At 36.1% G+C, this 12,115-nt stretch overlaps 2 long non-coding RNA genes across 3 annotated transcripts; both read left to right on the top strand.

Annotated features, from left to right (window-relative positions):
- The first annotated feature begins 4,625 nt into the window (after nt 1-4,625).
- On the top strand, nt 4,626-7,170 carry LOC126823916 (uncharacterized). Of its 2 annotated transcripts, none has more exons than XR_007681363.2 (3): nt 4,626-5,178; nt 5,927-5,999; nt 6,235-7,170. It is a non-coding gene; the product is annotated as an uncharacterized LOC126823916 (long non-coding RNA). The 2 variants fall into 2 exon arrangements; XR_007681362.2 differs by having other exon boundaries at nt 4,628-5,208; nt 6,235-7,169.
- Nucleotides 7,171-7,953: 783 nt separating this feature from the next.
- LOC126823917 (uncharacterized) lies at nt 7,954-11,431 on the top strand. The gene is made up of 2 exons (XR_007681364.2): nt 7,954-9,216; nt 9,767-11,431. It is a non-coding gene; the product is annotated as an uncharacterized LOC126823917 (long non-coding RNA).
- Nucleotides 11,432-12,115: the final 684 nt, after the last annotated feature.

The raw sequence follows: 12,115 nt of genomic DNA, 5'->3' as shown, positions 1-12,115 counted from the left end.
GTTGAGAAATTGGCAAAAATACATTTTCAACTTCAAATTCAAACGTATGAAGATAGCTATTCCATGGTGTGGAATAGGAAAACAAGGGAGGTAATTGGAAGCTAATTGTGTTATTATTTCCGGTGTGAAGATTTTTAAGTGTGAGAAAGATAACCTATGATCGTATAATAGTGAGTTGACAACCTATTGAGCAAAAGACATAGACATAATTATGTTTTGACTTTCTTAGAAAATATGAAATTGTAACTTTAATAACTGATATCTAAACTTATTCGTATGATCAGTTTAGTGTGCCCGTTAAAGTTGTATTTTAACCCGATACTCTCACCAGTTACAGTTGTCGGGAATGTCGCCGTGTAGACCTTTTAATTTTTATTTAATTTTACTTAAAATTTAAATTAACAATTAACCAATGCCTGACTGGATATCTCATTAATCTTTATCATCGTTAGTGTTGGAAATAGCCAAGAATAATGTAAAATATAATTGCGTGTATTATTTAAACATTATTTGGTCTTTTAAAGTAGGAAGTAATATATACTATTCAAAAAAAGTAGGGGATATTTGATTTTTAAGTGTTATTAAAGTCACCTAATGAAACTGACGAAGAAACAAATGACAAAATGAAATGAAGTTCACATTCATCGATTTATTCCAAATGATCGTTAGACTAAGTAAGGCACAGACTGACCATTATAAGGGTAAAATGATACCCGGGGTCAAACAGCAAAGTTACCACAGCATCACAACCAAGTCAGTAACGGGTAAATCCTCCTCTGTTTGCCAAACAAGCATTGATCCGACGTGGCATACTCCTAATGAGACGTCTAAGGTCATTTTGGTCCAGATTGTCCCATTCCTGTTGCAACGCAGCAGCAAGTTCTTGGACATTGGCAGGACGTTGTTGTCGTTGACGTAACCTCTGTCCAAGCATGTCCCAGACATGCTCGATGGGGGAGAGGTCGGGACTCAGTGCTGGCCAAGGTAATGTGGTGATGTTCTGTTGTTGGAGGTAACCTGTAACGATCCTGGCCCTGTGACATCTTGCGTTGTCATCCTGGAAGATGAAACGGCGGCCATGACGTCGTGCGAACGGCACAACATGGACTGCCAAGATGTTGTCCCGGTAGTACTGGCCTGTAACACGCCCTGCAACAACATGTAAAGCCGTTCTTCCAGCAACAGTGATGCCTCCCCACACCATAACAGAACCACCCCCAAATCGATCATGTCTGATGACGTTAACGTCTTGGAAGCGCTCGTTTCGACGACGCCACACCCCTCCTACGTCTGTCCAAAAAATCAACAGTGAACCTTGACTCATCTGAAAACATCACATTGCTCCAGCGTCGATTATCCCAGTGTTGACGATCCCTACACCAACGACGTCTTGCCTGAATGTGATGATTTCTCAAACAAGGGATCACGCGAGGACGTCGGGCGCGAAGGTGACCCCTATGCAGTCGATTCCGAATCGTCTGGCCACTCACTCTCACACCAGTGTCTGTTTGAAGACGAGCGCTGATCTGATTTGCTGTGATGACACGATTTCTCAAGGCCAAGGTACGGATAAATCGATCCTGGGCTTGAGTTGTCGCCCTTGGTCGACCTGAGCGTGGTCTGTCCTGTACAGATTGTGTATCACGGTATCTGGACCATAGCCTGCTTATGACAGACTGAGAAACATTCATCGTCCGCGCCACAACCGCCTGTGTTGTGCCGATCTGTAGCATGCCAAGGGCACGTAACCTTTCATTTTGGGTAAGCCGACGCATATCAAAATTTGTTTTCTGGTCACTAAAACAATTAAACTGATGTTTCCACCCTGGAATTCAATGCCACAATGACTGTAACATTCCAAGTCAGAGTCGTGCAAATCTTGGGTTGGACCCCCATGATGATCCCAAGCATCACCTGCATTCCATGCGGTAGCTATTGGTGCGTTTGGGCGTCACATGTAACTGGAAATGTTTCTTCTGTTAGGTTCTATAGTGACTTTTTTCGTAGTCATTTGCACATTTTAGTATTAATGCCCCAAAATCAAATATCCCCTACTTTTTTTGAATAGTATATATTGTGTTTGGTTAAATTTGAAAGATTTGGAATAACATTCCCTCAGTAGCCGCATATACTTCCACCATTTTCACAAATTATTAACGGTTTTATAGTTATATGTATATATGTATTTTTTGCGCAGAAATGCTTTACATATTACCCGCCTGTATTAATATTATGTATATAGTTCTATATTATTTAGGAAGAGGGGTTTTACTCAGGCTAAGCCTTTTTTTCCCAATCCGATTCAGATATCCTGGATAAAAATATTGTTTTTAAACACAAATTACCCGCCTGCAGGAGGGATTTTGTCATCTACGACTACAAGCAAAATTATTTATTGTTCTTGATTGTGCTGTATACCCTGAATTTCCTGAAAGTATCATGCAATTGTGTACTATGCCAAGGGGCGATTTGGTTTATTTATTTGCGCTTAGTTCTAAAATTAGAAAGGTAAACCTATAATGAATTTGATGTCTTATATTAGTTATCTAAGACTTGTTAAATTCGTGTTCAGGTCATTCGATATAATTACCTCAAAATGTTATGACAAAACCTGTTATTAATCATTGTGTATATATTTTGTTTCTTTCATTGCATTCATTTTTGCACTTGCTAATGTAAATTTCATATTTAATCGTGAGAATTTTGTTATGCCAGTAGTGTTTGTTATAACATAGACTTGAATACTGGAAAACCACCACTATGCAACCAATTTCCAACTTAACAATAACCATTTACTTATGATGGGTTGTCGTTAACGATTGCAGTGTAGTATAATTGTTCCCCACCTTTCGAAGAAAGCAGAGGACTATTAAATTGGGTCTGTCTGTCTGTCACACTATTCGGGACCCAATAACTCTCCTGTTAATTGAGCTAGAATGTGCAAACTTTGTGTAGATGTTTATTGGGCGAATGCACTTCGTTTATAGTTTCATTACATCAGTACCTTAACAAATTGCGATGCTGATCATTCTGTGCTTAGGCAAAGTGGTGACTTTGATTCTAACTGATGGAGAGTGACGAAGCCCAGTGGCAGTGTATAGTTTCACTACCAAGCATCGTGAACATTTTATGTTTACACTAATTATACATTGTATATACATTTATAATCTGTCTGATTGCTCATACTTTTTGTAAAATATAAATGTGCAATAAATACACATTTTGGGATTTCGACGGGGGACATCAGCGTCACTGTTGGTCTGTTGTACTTTAAATAATTGTTATAAATTGTTATTTAGTGATGGTAAGATATGACATCTATTATTTCTGGAGATTTCCAAATATGTGCCACTTACATATTGTATTATTTACAAATTCATATTTTAATTAAACTATAATTAGTCATCCGTTAATAAAATATATCCTAAAATATCGTATTTTGTTATTGTGTTACAATGTTTATTTTTATATGCCCGTATTGTCGTCGCTCCCGTCAGTAAAGTGTCTGCGATTGTTAGAGGCTGAAGTGTATCGGATTGACTTAAAACTTATTGCTTTTCAGTGATTTTCGATAATTACGATCTGAGTTATGGCCCTTGATCACCAAGAAAATGTTATGAACGCTGTGGAGGCTAACGTGAACGGTCTAGCGCCTAAAGTGATCATCCGATATGTATGAAATTTATATCCATCATTTAGATTAGTGAATCCAAGAAGCCTATTCAATTTCAGCAATTTACAATAATTACTTCTAGAGTTATGGCCATTGTTTCACTTTGTTCAACCTTGTTAATGCAAGTTATCATCCGATATGTATGAAATTGATATGCATCATTTAAATTTGTGAAACGGAGTTCTAATGAATTTCAGCACTTTCTGTCAATTATTTCTAGGGTTATGACCCTTTTTTTTACTTTGTGAAACTTGTGAACGTTTGAATGACAAACGTTACCTTTCGATCTGTATGAAATGTATATGTATTATTTAAATGAGTAAAACGGAAAAGCCTGTCAAATTTCAAAATGCCTTGTTAATGCCCTTGTTTCAGTTTGTAGAACCATGTGAACCCCAAATGACAAAAATTATAATCTGATCTGTATGAAATTGTCTTGTAAATGTCGCCAATTACCTGCAGAAAATAAATATGCGTCAACCCTTGTCGACCGTACGGACGATTTAGCTTCTGTGTTCGTATATTTCGTTGCCTGGCAACCTATCTTTAAAAGCGAATATTTTTTTTTTTTTGGGGGGGGGGGGGGAGGGTCGATTGTGGTGAAATTAATACACAGTTTTTTACGTTATTACGCCTGATTTCCAACGATTTCCGAGAAGTCGAGCATTTAAACATATCACTGTTACCGGTTTCGTATCATAAATATTCGCATCTAGAAAAACTAGAAGTCAATCAAGTTTTAATTATTTCTGATCATAACTTAAAGGATGGTTACATTTGATCAGTTTTGGATGTCTTTTAACCCTTTCCGACTACTTGACGTAATATTACGTCATATAATTCCGACTACTTGACGTAATATTACGTCAATGAGGTGTAAAGGGTTAAAATTCAGGAATTTCACCTTGACCGTCAATATAGAAGGGAAATAACTCTAAATGTTGTTTACGGACTAAGACTAGTAATTATTTCCCCTTATTTCATGATGGACGAATGTAGTGCGAGTTATAAATAGACAATTTTTCCCTTAATTTTTTTCTCCCCTCTTCCTGCATTTTTGGGTTGACTTTTTGGTCTAGAATTGGAGAAAAGGGATCAAATTTGCAATTTCATAGCAGTTTTGGGTAATACTGATGATATTACAGCGGAGGGATAGGGGGTGTAAAGTGTCTTTCTGCAGAGCAGTCATTGTGTCGGAAGTGAGATTTTCACCCCAGTCAACTTCAAATCCGTGTAGCAAAAAATCTAAATGGTCAACCCCCTACAAAATTATGATGAGGAGATTGCCAAATGTTGTCCCCATTGTGCCTATAAAGATTGGAACCAACGGAATGTTGAGAAAAAAGCTACAGCCTGTGATGTTACAGCCATTTAACATTGAAGTCAATGGGCAAATAATTGCTAGTCTGAGTCCTGATGAGATAAAGAAACATGGCCGACTCGGGATGTTGATATTTTTTCAAGGGCTTATTTCCTGAAGTTTTGAATGGAAAGTGTCAGAAATAGTAAGAATACTGCTTTTTTATTGCCCAGCAGTAAGTTTTTTGACTATTTGGTATCAAAATAGCCATGATTGGGGGTATCCGTTGGTTGAGTGTGAATTTTGGGTTGTAAATGTGTAACATTTTCTTCACAATGATATCAAAACATGGTTAGGTCTAAATATTAAGGCCAACTCAACTCCAGATTTGGTCTAAAGTCACGAGATGTAAACAAGGCTGACCCTAACCCTAACCCAAGACCCAGTCCTTACCCTAACCCTAACCCACAATCTTGTCAAAAAGCATGTAGCCTAGGCCTAAGCCAAGACCTAGTTCTGACCCTAGCCCAAACCCACAATTGTGTAAAAAAATCATGTGCCCTAACCCTATTTACATGTTGTGACCTTGAACCAAGTCTGCAGTTGGCCTTAACATTTAGACCTAACATGTTTTTGACATCATACAATGAAATGTTAACATGTACACTCCAAAATTCACACCTGTGTGACTTTTGACCAAACATGCAGTTGGCCTTAATATTTAGACCGAACCTCAAAACATGGCATCTACCTTTGAGATTGGCTTAGACTTATGTGACACTCAAGGTTTACTTTTTTACTGATTGTTAACTGGTTTCTTTTTGGAGGGCCAGTGACGGGCTGTTCGCGAGAAATAAAGAGGTTTATTTCTATTTCCAGTTGAAACCATATTTTTTTCTTATTTTCTCACTGTTTTTTATTGCATATTTATCCCCAGCCTCCTATCATTTCAGGTGCCAGGGCAATGTTTCATAGAGTGGAATGATTGACCTCAACACAAGTATTAAAAAAAAAGAAGCAAAACAGGTGAGATAAATGTGCATTTCATACACTTTAAGAAGTAAATCCAACCTCATCCCCACTTCTGCTCACTAATAGTAATGGGCTGGAAATTTGGTACTGCACAGGCCTGTCTTCTCCCCTTGACATTTAACTGAATGACAGAATTCCACATTTTGACCATTTTCTGGATGTCAATGACCATTTCCCTGGATAGTATTCGCCCCAGAATTCTCATTCTCATCCAAATTTAACATTTCAGGTCTACATCTCAAAACCTGATCTCTTCCTGGACTGGCTTTAGGAGAACGATGATGCATATCAATTTCATCCCTGATCTCTATGACACCTGTGGTGGAAGTGGAGGGCAAATCGTAATCAGTTTGGGACCTCTGTAAACTTTGCTTTTTGGTGATGACTTAATTTCCGAGCTTGAAAAGGACGCTTGTGTGTTTATCATGGCCTCTCATATTGGAAGATAACATTAATGGCTTGTGTGTTGATCGACGGTTGTGCATATCTCTTGGTCAGGAAAGTTGTAGGCACCATCGCCATTGTAAATCATTTGACAGGCTCGAGTGAACGGGGCGACCTATGATTGGTCAGCAATGTATCAGATTCCATACCGGGGGGTGGGGATGAAAAAACTGTTGTAGTGTTACATAATCAGATTATTTCAACTTACTTATCCTGTGGAAATACAGCTATATAGGAGATATTTTGAAATTCATAGGCACTGCATGTTTCAACATTTTAGATTTGACCACAATTTGGCACTTAAAACTATGTTAACAGAGAAAAACTGTGTGGTTTTCGATGAAAGTGTTAAAAGTCTAATATTGCATCATGATTACTGTTTTAAAGTATTTTCGTGTTTGATTTATATTGAATTCATCTCATCTTTTTGAAGAATGCATTTATGTTCAAAAATAAAAATGTTCTGTGGAATTCAAAATTCATGTGCTTTTAAATTATCAGATTCCAAACTGGGGGGTAGGGATGAAAAAGCTGTTGTAGTGTTACATAATCAGATTATTTCAACTTACTTATCCTATGGAAATACAGCTATATAGGAGATATTTTAAAATTGATAGGCACTGCATGTTTCAACATTTTAGATTTGACCACAATTTGGCACTTGAAACTACGTTAACAGAGAAAAACTGTGTGGTTTTCGATGAAAGTGTTAAAAAGTCTAATATTGCATCATGATTACTGTTTTAAAGTATTTTCGTGTTTGATTTATATTGAATTTATCTCATCTTTTTACAGAATGCATTTATGTTCAAAAATAAAAATGTTCTGTTTAATTCAAAATTCATGTGCTTTTAAATTTCTGTCTGAAATTCCGCAGTTTTCTGATGCATTATAGTGTTTGCAGAATGCCGCACAGCTCATCTGAAAATGCATAGATTTTCATATTCTTTGGTCAGGGAATTGCATATATGTTTGTTTATTAGATAACAACAGATTTGTTTAAACTGCAGAAACATGTGAGGTATATAGGACTAAGACTAGTAATTATTTCCCCTTATTTCATGATGGACGAATGTAGTGCGAGTTATAAATAGACAATTTTTCCCTTAATTTTTTTCTCCCCTCTTCCTGCATTTTTGGGTTGACTTTTTGGTCTAGAATTGGAGAAAAGGGATCAAATTTGCAATTTCATAGCAGTTTTGGGTAATACTGATGATATTACAGCGGAGGGATAGGGGGTGTAAAGTGTCTTTCTGCAGAGCAGTCATTGTGTCGGAAGTGAGATTTTCACCCCAGTCAACTTCAAATCCGTGTAGCAAAAAATCTAAATGGTCAACCCCCTACAAAATTATGATGAGGAGATTGCCAAATGTTGTCCCCATTGTGCCTATAAAGATTGGAACCAACGGAATGTTGAGAAAAAAGCTACAGCCTGTGATGTTACAGCCATTTAACATTGAAGTCAATGGGCAAATAATTGCTAGTCTGAGTCCTTACCCTGACGATTCGTCGCGTTTCCTGTCATGTTTTTATGAAATTGTCGATTGAAATGGCCAAGCGAACAGTGGATGTTGTTTTAGCGGACCCCTGTTTCTGGGAAAGCGACGACAGTGACATAGAGCGTGCCAGTGATGATGACAGTGCGTTCGAACTAAATTCCGACGACAGCGTCAGTGAGTCTGCTTCAAGCGACTGTGATTTAGACGGTCTCGCCCGCGATGTGGATGTTGAAATTGATTTGGAACACGATGATTCGGATGAATATGATGACGATGGTGAAGCTCCTAATGAAAATGCAGTGCCGGTAAAGAATTGTGAATGGACCAAAAAATTGACTGAGCTGCCCGATGTTAGTTTTTTTTTGAACACCTTGTTGGAGTAAATAAAGATCTCGAAGGTGTTGAACATTTTGAAGCCGTCAATTTATTCCAACTTTTATTTACTGACTATATTTTGCGAGATATTGTTGTAGAAACAAACAGGTACGCTAAACAATGTCAAGAAGGCAGACATATTCATAAAGATTGGACAAATATTTCAGTGCCCGAATTGAAAACGTGGCTAGGTCTAGTCATCGCTACTGGTATTGTGCAAAAAAAGGGTCGTATTGCCAGTTATTGGTCAAAACATTGGCTTACCCAAACACCTGGTTTCAATCAGACAATGACCAGCAAAAGATTCCTTCAAATATTGTCGTGTATTCATTTTGTAGACAATTCATCAACAACTGTAAATAAGTCAGATAAATTCTGGAAGATTAGAACACTATTAGACTATGTTGTGAAACGTTTTCAACTTGTGTACAATCCCCAACGTGAAATTGCAGTGGATGAAACTATGTTAAAGTTCAAAGGACGACTTGGAATTAAACAATACATTAAGAATAAGCCTATAAAGTGGGGTATAAAACTGTTTACTTTAGCAGAATCATCTAGTGGATATGTGCTAAACATTATACCCTAGGACACACAATTATCTAAAACAGCTCAAATCGTTGTTGACGTTTGTCAGCCTTTTCTCAACAAGGGTCACTACTTATTTATGGATAATTATTATACCAGTATAGAACTTATTGAATATCTATCTCAAGTAAAAACCTTATCCTGCGGCACTGTAAACAGCAACCGCAAACGACTTCCATCTGATATGAAAAAAAGTGCAACTAAAAAACTAAAGAAAGGTGAAAGTTTGAAAAGAATCTCAAACAATGTTTTGGCTGTAAGCTGGAAAGACACGAGAGTTGTCAATCTATTAACAAATATCCCAGGTAGGCATATTTTTAAAATAAAAATTAAAAAAATGTTATATTATACAGTTACGGTAATCAAATGTGTCTGCGGTATTGAATATAAAATGGGTGTGTATGTTGAAATGAAATAAAAAGGGGTTAAACGTCCTACTTTTTTGCACGTTTTGTATTGGCTAATTGAGACGGGCATGTGCAATGAGGGAAACTGTCTGAGTTCTCTAAAGTGCGCCCTGATGCAGCACACAAGACTTCGTTTATTGTCCCATCCAAACTACTAGGTGCTATTGCATTTCAGCCCCTCAGGTCTGTGCCACCGACACTGAATTGAAAAATCCAGATGTTCTTTCCCAGACCGGGGATCGAACCTACGACCTCCTGGTTAGAGAGTAAGCACAGTACTCGCTAAGCTACCGCAGCCCCCGGAAGTGTATGTAGATCTTCCATCTTTGTCAATAACTTTTGAATATAAGTGAAACAAATAATTCGAAAATATATTAGTGAAAATTAATTTCATCAATTACGAATAAGCTAAAATTGTATTTTATTCATTTATCATTTTATTTTGTAGGTAATCTTGATGATGTTGATATACAGAGAAGAGACAAGAAACAGGGTGGTAAAGAAGTTACGATCAGCAAACCTAGGGCTATTATCACTTATAATTCTTATATGGGGGGTGTTGATTTATCTGATCAACGTGTTGCTACATATAGACGTCATATGAAATCTTTGACTTGGTACATACAAGTGTTTATGCATTTGTTAAGACTCTCTGCTGTTCAAGCCTTTATTGTACATAAGAAAATTCATTCACAGTCAAAGTTGTCACAACATGAGTTTTTCATGGCTGATGGGTTGATAGGTGGCAGAACATTCACTAAGAAACGAGGGCGTCCATCTGTTACATTACCACCAGAAATAAGGTTTGATAGAACCTTGGAACACGCTCCATATAAATATGAGAATCAGGGTAGGTGTGTTGTCCATTCAAACCGCGTTGAAACCACTTATGGTTGTGGTGTGTGTAATAAAAGAATGTGCCCATATCCCTGTTTCCACAGATATCATTATACTGTTAATTTTCCCTACATGGACCCAAATAAAGAAAATGCAGCACCAGCTAGGAAACACAAAAAAGTCAAATTGTTAGCTTAATTATGATGATATCGAACTGCATATATGATGTATTGTCCTTTTTCATTCAATAGGCACTGTTTCCATTTGGTTGCCATGGTAACACATTCAATATTATCGCTTTCTTATATATACACACTGTATAATAATGATGAGTATTATCTTGGTTTGTCTCTGACTCAAATTATATATATATATATATGCGGTGTCTGTACTGTTTATAGAAATCTAAATATGATCAAAATCTGTAAATATCTTTTTCTGTGATATTTTAAATTTTACCACAAAATATATAATTTTATTGTTATTGTTGATCGTGATTGTTAATTTTATCATTGTTAGCTTACTGTGCCTCACATGTAGTGAATAGCTATGATTATATTGAGACTGTAGATGATGTATTTTCCTTTTTTTAAAAAATAGGCATTGTTTTCGATTGGTTGCCATGGTAACACTTTCGTTTTAACAAAACAGTAAACATTCAGTATTGTCGGTTTCTTGTATACATTCTATAATAATTATAAATATTATCTTAGTTTGTCTAAAATTCCATATATTTTGCGGTGTCTGTACTATGTATAGAAATCTAAATATGATCAAAATCTGTAAATTTCTATTTTTGTGATATTTTAAATTTTACCACCAAATATCTAATTTTATTGTCATTATTGCTGATGATTGTTAATTTTATCATTGTTAGGTTAATGTGCCTCACATGTAGTGAATAAGTATGATGATATTGAGACTGTAGATGATGTAGTGTCCTTTTTTAGAAAAACCCAAATAGGCATTATTTTCAATTGGTTGCCATGGTAACACTTTCGTTTTAACAAAACAGTGAACATTCAGAATTATTGGTTTCTTGTATACATTCTATAATAATTATAAATATTATCTTGGTTTGTCTAAAATTCAAATATATACAGTATCTGTATTATGTATAGAAATTTAAATATGATAAAATCTGTAAATATCTATTTTTGTGATATTTTAAATTTTACCACTAAATATCCAATTTTATTGTTATTGTTGATAATGATTTTTATTTTTATCTTTGTTATTTAAATGTTATTGAATATTAATAAATATTTGAAATTTATTAATGAATTTAAATAACGGTTTACTTTTGTTATTATTCACAAGAATTTATGTATGTTGCTATGGTTACAAGAAAAGGCATAATAGTTTTGGGGGAACTCATGTTTCTAACATAATATCCACCATTCATTCTTCTTCAGGAAAATATATACTTTTTGTCAGTTCCCATCAAAAGCATTTGCATAATGATCAAATATAAGAAAACAATCAATTAAAATATGATTATCAAAAATAAATGGATTCCGTGGGCATTATGACGTCACGTTAATTGTAGTGTGAAAGGGTTAAATGCTCCCATTACCTACAAAACAATATATATGCGACAACCCTTGTTGAGTTCTCTCGTTGAATTAGCTGTTGTGTGTGTATGTTTCGTTACCTGGCAATCCTTCTGTGAATGGTTGTATTGGTAGGGGTTTCAGTGCACAGCTTTGCGGTGAAGACGGTCCTGGGGATAAATCATTTATCTCAGACCTTCTAATAATTATGGGGGGGGGGGCGAATGCTTTAACGCCTGTCTAATCTCGTGGGTTTTGTCCGGCTTCCTCCCACAACTAAAGACCCCCTACGTGCAAGCGAATTATTGAAATAACATTGAAAAGAAAAATGAAATGAAATGGGGTCTAACGTCCTACTGTTCTGCTCCTAACCTGGGCTAATGAAGACGGGCATACGCCATACAGTG

The sequence above is a fragment of the Patella vulgata genome, chromosome 6, assembly GCF_932274485.2.
Source record: "Patella vulgata chromosome 6, xgPatVulg1.2, whole genome shotgun sequence".
Classification (NCBI taxonomy): Eukaryota; Metazoa; Mollusca; class Gastropoda; family Patellidae; genus Patella; species Patella vulgata.
Note: the sequence above shows the minus strand (reverse complement) of the source record. Positions and strands in the feature narration are given on the sequence as shown.